The 12014-nt window shown below is 42.0% G+C and overlaps 1 protein-coding gene across 5 annotated transcripts in view; it reads right to left on the bottom strand.

The window, feature by feature from the left end:
• MEIS1 (Meis homeobox 1) overlaps positions 1–12014 on the bottom strand; it is a 143715-nt gene that overhangs the window by 78914 nt on the left and 52787 nt on the right. The gene's annotated exons all lie outside the window — the stretch shown is intronic.

Below are 12014 nucleotides of genomic sequence, written 5' to 3' on the forward strand. Positions count from 1 at the left end.
TCCTAGGGCCTCTGAGTTGTCACCTACAAAATGACAAAAATGCCTATGCCTAGGACATGGGCATAAAACACAACAGAGAACACATTTCTTAGCACCACACTATGGCGTCCAACTGTCTTTCCATGTCAGGAGTCTGCAGTTCTGCTAGTAGGAAAGTTGTGTGTATGTGGGGGCAGGAGGACTACCCTTTCTGAGACCCCCGCCCCTCACCCTCTGGAATCAGGAGTCCACTCAGGACAGGTGCGGCCAGGCTGCTCCACCTGAGAGGAGTGGGAAGGAGATGGATGGACCACAAGCTCCCATCAGAACTGATTTTCTCTCACCATTTATGTATCAAAGAAAGGAAGATCTCTCCTCCTGGGCAGGGGTAGGGTATAGACATCCAAACAAGGTTGCCTCGTGGATACCAGCCTGGAGCAGAGGACGCAAGGGGTGGGGTGCAGCGACTGACCTGTGTGGTTTTCAGTGACGATGTCACCTACATGCTAATTGGAAATCTACCTAGGGCAGGAAGGAGGAGCTGAGACCCTCCCTCCCATGGAAAGGGGGTTGATGCACCCAGCACCTGCTCTCTTTTCCAGTTTGTTCTTTTCTTTTCCTGAGCCTTGTAGCTGCCTCTTCATAAGCTCTGCCTGGGACCCAGGGCCCCACTCAGTTTCTGAGACATTCCTCCCACAAGACTGAAAGAGTCAAAGCTGCTCGGTCCCATGATACTTTCCCAGACCTAGATTCACAGAACTGCTCACCTTCACCCAAAGCCACTCAACATACTCCCTCTCCTCATTCAGATACATCCTCCAGTGCAGGCATGTCTCTGGATTCCCCACTCTGCTCCTGGTCCTCTTCTGGGTCTGGTCTTGCTCTTGACCACAAACTGGCAGGAGTCTCTATTCCCCTCCCTTCTCCCAGCCCCTGCCAGCCTTCTTTTCCAGGACTGAATACTGCTCCCAGCTGGAGGGATCCTCTCCTTCAAAAACAGACCTCAGAAAACCAATCCCAGCCTCTCCTGGCTTCTGAGTTGGCCTCTGGCCTAGAATTCCTTGTTGCTGGCCCCACCTATCAGACTAGGTATCCTGAAATGCCAGCCTGAGCTTGCTACTCCCTTTGGATGTTATTTCTTGGACCACCCAGCTGCCAGCTTCTCTACTGAGCGAGGTTAGATGCTCCAAGCTCTAGTCCTGTTAATAACTGGGAGGGCGGGGGTGGGTGTGGGGTAGGGTGAGGATGCTTCCACTCTTCCCCAGCCTCCTGAGTTGCCAGACTCTAGCATAACTTCTAGGTCATGTCCTGCCTTCTCATCTGGCATACCAACCCAGGAGACAGACCTAACTTGCATCCATTCAAACCCAGATGTTTGGTGAGATACGATTTCCATATCAGGCACTGAAACAGATGTGGGAAACATAGCCCTCCTCTCTGTATCTCATGCATACCCAAGGAATTCTCCTTCCAGAAACCTCTCTGAAGGAATTCTCCAAAAGCCGGGCATCTCTGCAATACTTGGAGCAATGAGTTCCATCTCATTGAAGAGAGACAATGACAGGAAGAACAGGAGCTGGCACAAGGCACAGTCTGGCCTGAGCAAAAAGACTTGAAAGTTGAAGCGTGGGTCACTGCAGGCCCAAAACTAGATATTTGGTCCCCTCACTAGTGCAAAGACATGTGTGGGATCGGGTTAAAAATACATAACTTAGAAGAATCAGTTATGGGAAGATGATGTCCATCAGAGAAGCCTAAAAACTTCCAGCGCATGGTATGTGACTATTTGTTATCACAAAAGAAAGGATGTAACTGAAATTATGAAAGCTGCTCTGAGTGATCATGTTCACTGTCTCTCTTCTGTCCTTGTTTGTTTGCCTTATTTTTTTTAATATGGGAAAGTGGGTGTTTTGAAGCTCTGCCTGGGCTATTTGAATGTGAAATGGTTGTTCCAGGTCTTCTTAAACTTGGCAGTGAATCGGGGCCAAATTCCCAGATGGTCACACAGTGATTTCACAACGTCAGGCCACTATTTCTCATCTCTCCAAGTTTCCCCCCACATCCCCAAACACAGACAACTCATGACTGACCCAGAGGCCAGGGCCCGGTTCTGACTTTCCAGGGCAGCCCCTCCTATCTGTGTCGCCTTTGTCAAGTGATTCCATTTGCCGAGTCCTCCTTCCTCCATCCACAGTGGTCATAAAGAACTAGCTGGTTCAAAAGGGCATTCTGAGGAACAAGTGGGATTATACATGTGAAAACTCTTGGGAGAATGTGAAATAGTGTAAAAATGCCCCTTCTTGAGGAGAACTTCTATGATTCTCCAAGACAGAAGTAGATGCATATTCCAGGTGCCTACAATTACAGTGGGTGTTCCACTATATTTCCATGGCCTATTTATTTAGTTAGTTTTAATTATTTTTGGCTGTGCTGGGTCCTTGTTGCTGTGCATGGCTTTCTCTAGCTGCGGCGAGCAGGGGTTACTCTTTAGGCATGGCACACAGGCCTCATTGCAATGGCTTCTCCTTGCGGAGCACAGGTTCTGGAGCACTTAGTCTGAGGTGCTTCACGGCATGCAGGATCTTCCTGGACTAGCGACGGAACCTGTGTCCTCTGCACTGGCAGGTCAGATTTTTAACCACTGGACCACCAGGGAAGTCTCTCCATGGCCTGTTTATCCTCTAGCCATCCCCACTGAACTCTAAGCAATTTGGGCACAGTCAGTGGAGAAGGCAATGGCAACCCACTCCAGTACTCTTGCCTGGAAAATCCCATGGACAGAGGAGCCTGGTAGGCTGTAGTCCGTGGGGTTGCTAAGAGCCGGACATGACTGAGTGACTTCACTTTCACTTTTCACTTTCCTGCATTGGAGAAAGAAATGTCAACCCACTCCAGTGTTCTTGCCTGGAGAATCCCAGGGACAGGGGAGCCTGGTGGGTTGCCATCTATGGGGTCGCACAGAGTTGAACACGACTGAAGCAACTTAGCAGCAGCAGCAGCAGTGGGTCTTGCTCACCATTGTGTATCCTTAGGACCTCCCACTAGTAGGCAGCCAGTGTTTGTTGAATGAATGGCAGACTGAGATCCTAAATGCACAACGTTTCTTGAGAGTTAATACAGGAATGTGTTGGGAGGGGGGCAGTCAGAAAGCACATTTATCTTTACAGCTTTTGCTTGCCTACAGAAAAAAGTTCAACTTCTTGCCTGGGTTAGTTCCACTCTCTTCATATACATGGAAAATACAGAATACATTATCAGGAAAATTTAACAAAGAGTGTGGTTATACGTTCTATGAGTTTGCAAAATCCTCATTTCTATAGGAGGAGAGCTACTGCAGCCGGAACAACTGATTGAGTGGCTGATTCCACTGATGGAAAGGACGGGAGAGGCTGGGGACAATTCTGACATCAAGCGACTCTTTTTCGTCAGAAGTAAACTAGTGAAGTATGATCTTCATTGGTCTGTGTTAAGTCTGTGTTTCCAGCCAGCCTATTACACCGCCACCTGTACACGGTGAAGAAAGTGACACTTGCACAGGAAACAATGAGATGGCTAAAGGCTCATCTGAAGCTTAAATTCTACTCATATTGCCACCAAATGAAATACAGACAGATGATCCACTTGTATTTTCAATCTCTCTCTCTCTGCTTAAATTGGTCTGATTAAGTGATGGATAGGTCACTCAGAGCAGAAGCAGTTAAAATGATCATTTTACATTTAATGAAGAACATCCGTATTTTTAGTTGCTCTATTTATTAGAAAGAGCATTAGAGAGTGTCTGACGGTGGATGGTGTGCTTTGCTGTTAGGGGAGTCACAATGTGCAGCCAAAGGGGGAAATCAAATGGTCAGGAATATTTTGTTCCTGCTCATTTTCAGTGAATGAAAATTCACATCATAACAAGTGGGTGTCCTATGTATCCACTTCACATAGGCTATGTGAAAAGTAATGATAACTTCTTGGCTTACTTTATTTTTATTGATATGATGGTAGAAGAAAACCAAGATCATTTTCTAAAGAAACAGTTGAAATGGGGAATTCACTTATAAAGAAGTAAAGAAACCACAGTACTAACAATTTTCATATGACCAAATCTCTCAGTTTTTAAGGCAACTCAGCATGCAACATATAACTGTAACATAAGGTACAGATATTACAGTTAGGAAAACAGCAAGGCCCCATGGTAAACTAAGAGATGGGATTACAATAGACAGAACCAAAGTATACATTTCTGTCCAAATGGTAACAACTGTATCATTGGGAGAATGATGAGAGAGATGGAGAGAGGCTTGGACCCCGGATTCAGCTCCAAATGATACCTTCAAGATCACACTGTGGAGTAGTAAGTACCACCATGTCTGCTGATTCTAGCTGCCTCAGGGTGCTAAGAGACGCAGGCGATCTCTCAGACAAACCAGTCACATGCAATTTAGGGTTTTATTATCATGGGTCATCTGCTGATGTGCTTGGGCTACATGGGCTTCTCTGTCCAGTGACATGGTTCCAAAGTCCATCCCCAAGGCTGAAAGCCAACCTTGGTGACACAGGCTTCCTCTGACTCCTCTTTATGAAGACGAGGTACCCCTACCTACATGGGAATGGGTGACAACTTATCCAAAAGTAAGGGTACAGTAACAGCCCCCCCAAATGTGTTCGACAACATACACAAGGATATGCAACTCTCCTCAGAGCAACGACACAAACTTCCAGTCTCCTGAATAGGACAAAGACTTTTCCAACTGGTTCTTACAAATGAGCGACAGTCACTTGGTACCCCTTCTTTTCACTCGCTCTGATGTAGAAATGTCTGGCCATCAGCTAGGAGGCCAGGTCAGCAAAAACAACCAAGAAGCGCACGCTCTCTCCCTCTCTCTCTCTCTCTCTCTCTTTCTCCGGCTTCTGCTCTAAGGATCTACAGAAACAAGCAGATGGGGGCTGGGAATGCTCAACCCAGAATCAGCTGCAGACTTGCAGAAAGGAAGGAGAGTCTGCATTCTCCTGACATCCTTATCCTGCTGCACCCGGCCAGAGGAGAGCAGCGATTTTCTTAGCTTAGTGCCCAGGAGGCAGTCTCTCAAGAGCACAGGAGAGAAGGCAACCAAGTGAAAGAGTTATCGACCATGTTTGTGCAGTGTTGAGCTTGGCAAATACAGCTGGATAAAGGATTAAGACCTCAGCACTCCACCCAGAGTCCTGCTTTAGAAAATTTACAGAAGCCCACATCCTGCCCTCATGGGCCAAAACAACCTGTAGGCATCGTCTACGTTCTTTCTTTAAAATTTTATTTATTTTAATTGGAAGATAATTCCTTTACAATATTATGATGGTTTTTGCCATACACCCATATGTATTGGCCATAGGTATACATGTGTCATCTTCCACGTCTGACTCTCCCCTCCAGAACACATGGTCTTGTGTCTGTCAGGGCAGTGAGAATTCAGAGAGTGGAAGCTGGCTCCCTCTTCTGTTCTGGGAGGACTTCAAGGGTACTGGAGGAGCCTCTCCAGCTTGTCTGTGTGAGGGGGTCTCCCACAGCTGCCCTCCACTTGGCCTTCCTTCATTATACACACACACACACACACACACACAGGTTAAGTTTTTGCTCACTCTTCATATCTTAATGAGCTCCTTTCCTTTAGATCTTAATTCATTGTATTACTAGAGACTATAACAGATTCATTATTAAATAGCTGTACTATGTTATACTTTTACAATGCTGCTCACATTCTGGCACGATGGGTATTCTTTTCAAAAGGGCCATTTGATGGAAGTTAGCTTTCCTACAATTTCCTTCTAACTTGTCTTTGCTCTTTTAAGAAAGAAATACTAAAAATACAGAGAGTCATAGCAATAAATCACTTCAAGAAAGAAGTGTACATACAACACTATTGTTGCTCCTGAATTCTTCAGTAAGAATTGAGAGTGGATATATGTATATATAACCGATACACTTTGCTGTACAGCAGAAACTAACAACATTGTAAATCAACTATACTCTAATAAAAATGTTTTGAAAAGAAAAAACAATGGGTCATTGGAAAATAGAAACAGACTCACCGATATAGAAAACAAACTTATGGTTACCAAAAGAGAAAGGGGGTTTATAAATTAGGAGTTTGGGAGTAACAGATTAACACACCACTATATATAAAATAAACAACGAGGACCTGCTATATAGCATGGAGAACCACACTCACTGTTTTGTAATAACCTATAAGAGTAGAGAATCTGAAAAAGAGTTTGTATGTGTGTGTGTGTATACGTAGAACTGAATCACTATGCTGTACACCTAAAACTAACAAAACATTATGAATCACCTATACTTCAATTTTTCCAAAAAGGTCATTTGAGTGATATTAATAATTTTCTGGTGCAGCTTTCAGTGTATTAGGCAATAAGGAGAGGACAGAGACCAGTATCAGTTGCCTTCAACATGGCATTAAAGGACAGCACCAAGGCTCACACGTGAGGGAAGAACCAGAGCTGTAAATGGCTGTCAAGTAAGTTTTGAAAGCCAGAATTTGGCGACTGCCCCCAACTGTGCATTCTTAGGGCATTTCTTGGTCTAACGTAATAGATTGATTCTAAAAACACGCACTAATTTTTAAAATGCAAAACAGACCCACTTGTGTTACAGCTTGCACAAACAGAGGACTACAAGAGTGGAAACAGCATAAACAATGTTGTTTATATCCAAGTCCTGAGAAAACTGTTGCGTTTTCCTCCAAAATTGCAGGAAGTATCTGAGTAACTCTCATCCATTAAGAAGGAATAAGAACCATATTTTCCATAGGCATGGATAGAATTTTTCAGAAATCCTGACATTACAGGATCTCAAAACAGGAGCGTAATTAATAAAGGGTGATCTCCTCAAACCTGCGACTGAAAGCACAAAAAACTCCAGCCACAAACAAAGCTGAAAAGTTAAAACCTAAGTGAAGCCAAACACAGCAAAAGGTCAGAAATGCTGACCATTTTCATTGTTCTGCTTCACTCTTGACCTCCTGTGAAGGCAGAGCGTTGGTTCCTCTAGTTGAGTAGCCAAAAGGGACTATGATTGATGGTATCAGGAGTGACTAGCCTCATGCATTTGAGCCCTGAAGTTTCAGAATCACAGCAGACTAGATCTGCTTTATTCCTTTTGTCATCAGTCGGCTTCCTTAACACATCTCTTCATTTTTGTGTTGTTGTTGTAACAAAACTATATTTAAAAGCAAGCAACAGGAAGCTTTTACTTGGGAAGTTGAGGTTTAAGCACTTGGAGGCAAACAATGAACCGGAGAGATAAAGATGCAACGCAAATGGTCGGGAACAGACCCTGGGCTAGTTTCCTGCCAAAGTTGACTCGTGAGCATGTGTGAGGCCACGATATGGACTCACAGTGCTATTTTGCTTTTATTTACTCCAATTTATTTGTTCCTGTGAGAACCCCTATAAAAACAAAGTGTGGGGACAAACAATGGAAGCGTTGCCATCTCCTCCTTGCCAGGGCTTTTATTTTCCACATTATCAAATGTTTTCATCAGTGGAGCTCAGCCCATTCATTCAACTCTGAATCACGACCCAGATCATATTGCAATGGTGGGTGGGGAGAACCCTATGTGTTGCTTGTATAAAAGAGAGAAAGACAGAACGAAAGGAAGGAAGGAAAAAAGGAATGTTTCTCAATCATCTTTTCCCCTTGACACTACAAACAGGTTTGTGGTCCTTTATGATACTCCACAATGCACGCTATGCCCCCAAATAGTCATGTGAACGAGAATGTTTAAAAAAGCAAGCTTGCAAGTCCAGAACATAATTTTATCTTCATCCCTCCCATTTTGGTCCCTTTTTCCAAACAGGTATCCATGTCAAAGGAGAGCTCTTGAGTTGGGGGTTTGTTTGACCTAGGTCATGCAAAGGTCAAGCTTTTCACCAGTTGTTAACACAAAGCTTCCAGCCAACCCACCCTCCAAATCTGGCTACACAGTCCGTTTCCATCTGCAAATGCGCTATGCACATTGGATTTTTCTCAGTTTTGCAGGAACTAACAATCCCTTCACTGTGAAGTGGTCTCAGTGACAAATAAATAGGTCAAACACTCTTCGGTGAAACTGTAGGCGCTGAATTTGCCAAATATGGAAATGGAATGGATTTTGACTTTTTCATTTTTAAAAAGGCTTTTTAAAGTGTTATTTTAAAACTGGTTGAACAGATCACTTTATTCCTTTATTGAACTTCAAGGGATGCTGTCTCTTAAGCAGTTTTATGCAATCCCAACTATATTTTTGCTTCTCTGAAAGAGATCAATATTTATTCAGATTGATTTTTAAGATTTACATGTGAGAAATAGATAAAATTGGATCACATATAAACCAAAACTAATTCTGTCAACTCCCATGAAAGTCAATAAAGCCAAAATAAATTGAGCAGATTTCATCTACCTGCATTTGAGAATTGTTTTACTTCATTATTTCTTATAAACTTACTGAGAAGAAATTTGCTTAACTCTTAACCAAGCTTCTCTTACTGAAACAATAAGGCTCTCTATGGAATATTTTGCACTCGAATATTATCACCAGGATAGCATATGGCAAACTAGCGGTAGGCAGTTTATCTTCATCCTCTTTGTAAGCTAAAATTAGCACAATGCTCTCACAGCATTCTCCCCTTGACTCGGGCCAGGGTGATATTCTCCACAATGCCACGCTTGTTCCACATCCTGCCAGCTTCCAATATTTAAGCAAATTGGTTGAAAGTTTATATGAACAATCACAGATACATTCTAATGCAATAAAACACCAAAGTAACACCAATGATGAAAAGTAAACCAGCTATATTAGGAATCAATCTGAAAAACCTTCCTTCATCTGCTTCCTGAAATACATAACATTTCCACTACAAAGACGGTCAAATGTTTACAGAGGCTAATTGTACCAAGTGGGATGTATATATAAGGCGCCAAAAGCAAGACACAATTACCTTTTTAGACAACTAAGGCTTATTTTTCTACTTGTTTACCATATTCAGTTTTTCTTGGTAATGTGTTCTTGATGCTAAAAATGCACTGTTGCTAAGAATTAAGTATGTAGTTTCAGAGGATTAAACGAAGGTGATCTGCCCATGGAAAGCCCTCACTCTTTAAACAGGAAAGCAGCTACTGGCTAGCATTTTGAAAGGATTACAACACAAACAATGATTTTAAAAACAATGGAAGAGGTTCAAAAAAATACATCCCTTTTAGCTGGCCTGTAGCAGTGTAATCTTCTGACCAAACAGTTAAAAACAAAAAACTCTAGGAAGAATTAACTTTAGGAATCCCAAGATTGGCAGGTAAGCAGCAAAGAGAAATTTACATTAGGGATAGCAACACCTCTGTCTCCTATACCTCCCCACCTTTAACGTTGTTTATTAGGGCAGATGTTACGCTGACAAGATTTTGCTGGAAATTTCACTAACTGCCTTCAGATTAAAGTTTCTATTATTGTGTGCTGGGGCAGATGTATTCAGTTTGTTAACAACAGATTAAATCTAAGATGACACATGCTGACAGTGTCAGCTGATCTATATAGAGAAAAAAATTCATCAGTTCTTGAAGAAGAAAAAAAAAATAATTTCCCAAGAGCTCATTGTATCTCAAACTGATTCACACTAATCTCAGACGTATACATTTTGTTAGAGGGAAAAAAAAAGGGGGAAATCTTCCCCAAACCTTGTAAGACAACCTCAAACATGATTTAACTAAAAGAATATTTCACTTGACGTTAGATATTAATCCATCTGTCCCAGTCATTTCCTAACTCACATCCTCCCTCAACACAGAAAAAGTATACCGGAGAGCAGAATGCAAACATTTAAATAGGTAAATCATTTAGAAATTTCAGTGATAGCCAAATGAAGCAGTTATGTATTTCACATCTAATCAAAAAGCTGCATGCATTTGGACCTTTTCAGCTGTATCTGTATGAAAAAAAATCAAAACTATGACACAACCTCGTACCCAGGTATTCTGAAAACTCAGATAGTTTTCAGGGATAATCTATAGTTTTCAATTGTCCTTAAAATGCTAAATCCTACATTCAGAATTTCTCTTCACTGACCACGAAGTTACATGGAATTTACTGACCTTCAGTAAATTTCAATCTATATGTAAAATGTTTATTGAAGTTCTTCATTCCATCTAGGTTTGTACACAAAGTTTCAACTTGGTTCTTAGAATCTCAGTATTTCAGAACTGAAGGAAAACACTTCAGTTATCTAACCCAGCTCTCTCTCTCTCTTTTTTTTATTTACAGAAGAAATTCCATCCTAGTGAGGCTGAGTGAGTCATCCAGCCCAGCGCACAGAGCTCACAAATTGGTCGGTGGGGAGGGCACCTGAGGACCGCCACACCAGGGACCACGGTCTTCCCAGCCTGTCCCACATCCTCACAGGAAAATACCTAAAAGTTCCCAGTATAAAGGGCACATAGACAAACATTTAAAATAGCAACTGATTACAAGGAGTTGATCTTCATATACAGTCAAGTATTATCCTCATGTTTCATCATTTGTTTCCATACTAAGTTGTTTAGTGCTTTGATGAGGGAATGTAGGTATCACTAATGTATTCAAATCCCAGAGATATACGGTTCCTTAAATATTCTTTCTATACTGAAGAGGAATATATATCACTATTACACATATGTGTGTTTATCTATATACACAGACAGAGCAAATATTGCCAAATGTTAACAACTGTTGAAAGGGAATGGTGAGTTATGGGTATTTACTATGCTATTCATACTGTTTTTTGGTACATATGACAATATTCTTGATATATATTCAGAAAGAATGTTAACAAATAACATGTGGGGAAAAATCTCAATACAACGAGCCACAAGTCTTGCCCTGTATTTTCCATTTTCTATGTGACATCCCCAGCTTTGGAGTGAGGATCTCTGAACATTGTCACTGAACTGTGCTATAACAGAATAGAGTCAGCATCACACATATAAGAAACTCCTCTCTTTAAAAGGAAGTTCCCTGGTAGGCCAGTGATTAAGAATCCGCCTGCCAATGCAGGGGACACAGGTTTGATCTCTGGTCCAGGAAGATCCCACATGCTGTGGAGCAACTAAGCCTGTGCACCATAGCTCTGCAACGAGAGCAGCCACCGCAATAAGAAGCCAGCGCACCACGACGAAGAGTAGTCTCTGCTGTCCACAACTAGAGAAAGCCCTCAGGCCACAATGAAAGCCCCAACCAGCTATAAAAATAAATAAATTTTAAAAAAAGGAATAGGATCATGTTGGTTGTTAGGAAACCACCTCCACTCTCTTGACAAGGGATGGGTTTGCACCTAATAGAGAAAGACAGATACTACAACATCACTTAGAGGCAGAATTTTAAAATAATACAAATGAATCTAGATACAAAACAGAGCCACAGACATAGAAAAACACAGACTTATGGTTACCAAAGGAGAAAGACGGGGAGGGAAGGGATAAATCAGGAGTCTGAGAGTAACTGATACTAACTACTATACATAAAATATATAAGCAACAAGGACCTAGTGTATAGCACAAGGAACCATATTCAATATCTTATAATTGAAAATGGAATTAATCTTGAAAAAAAATATGTATATATATTGGCTTCCCTGATGGCTCAAGCTATAAAGAATCCACCTGCAATGCAGGAGACACAGAGATGTGGGTTCAATCCCTGGGTTGAGAAGGTCCCCTGGAGGAGGGTATGGTAACCCACTCCAGCATTCTTGCTGGGAAAATCTCATGGACAGAGGAGCCTGGTGGGCTATGGTCCATGGGGTCACAGAGTCGGACACTACTGAAGCAACTGAACACACACACACACACACACATACATGTATATAAGTATGTCTGAATCACTTTGCTGTACACTTGAAACTAATACAATATTGTGTATCAACTGCATTTCAGTTAAAAATTTAAAAAAATTCAAGGACCTTAATGCGTCATGAGAAAGTGGATTGAAAAAAATTAAAATAGTCACCGTGTGAAATAGCCTCTCTGGTCTCATCATGTCTAGGCTACA

This window comes from Bos mutus, chromosome 11, assembly GCF_027580195.1.
Source record: "Bos mutus isolate GX-2022 chromosome 11, NWIPB_WYAK_1.1, whole genome shotgun sequence".
Lineage (NCBI taxonomy): Eukaryota > Metazoa > Chordata > Mammalia > Artiodactyla > Bovidae > Bos > Bos mutus.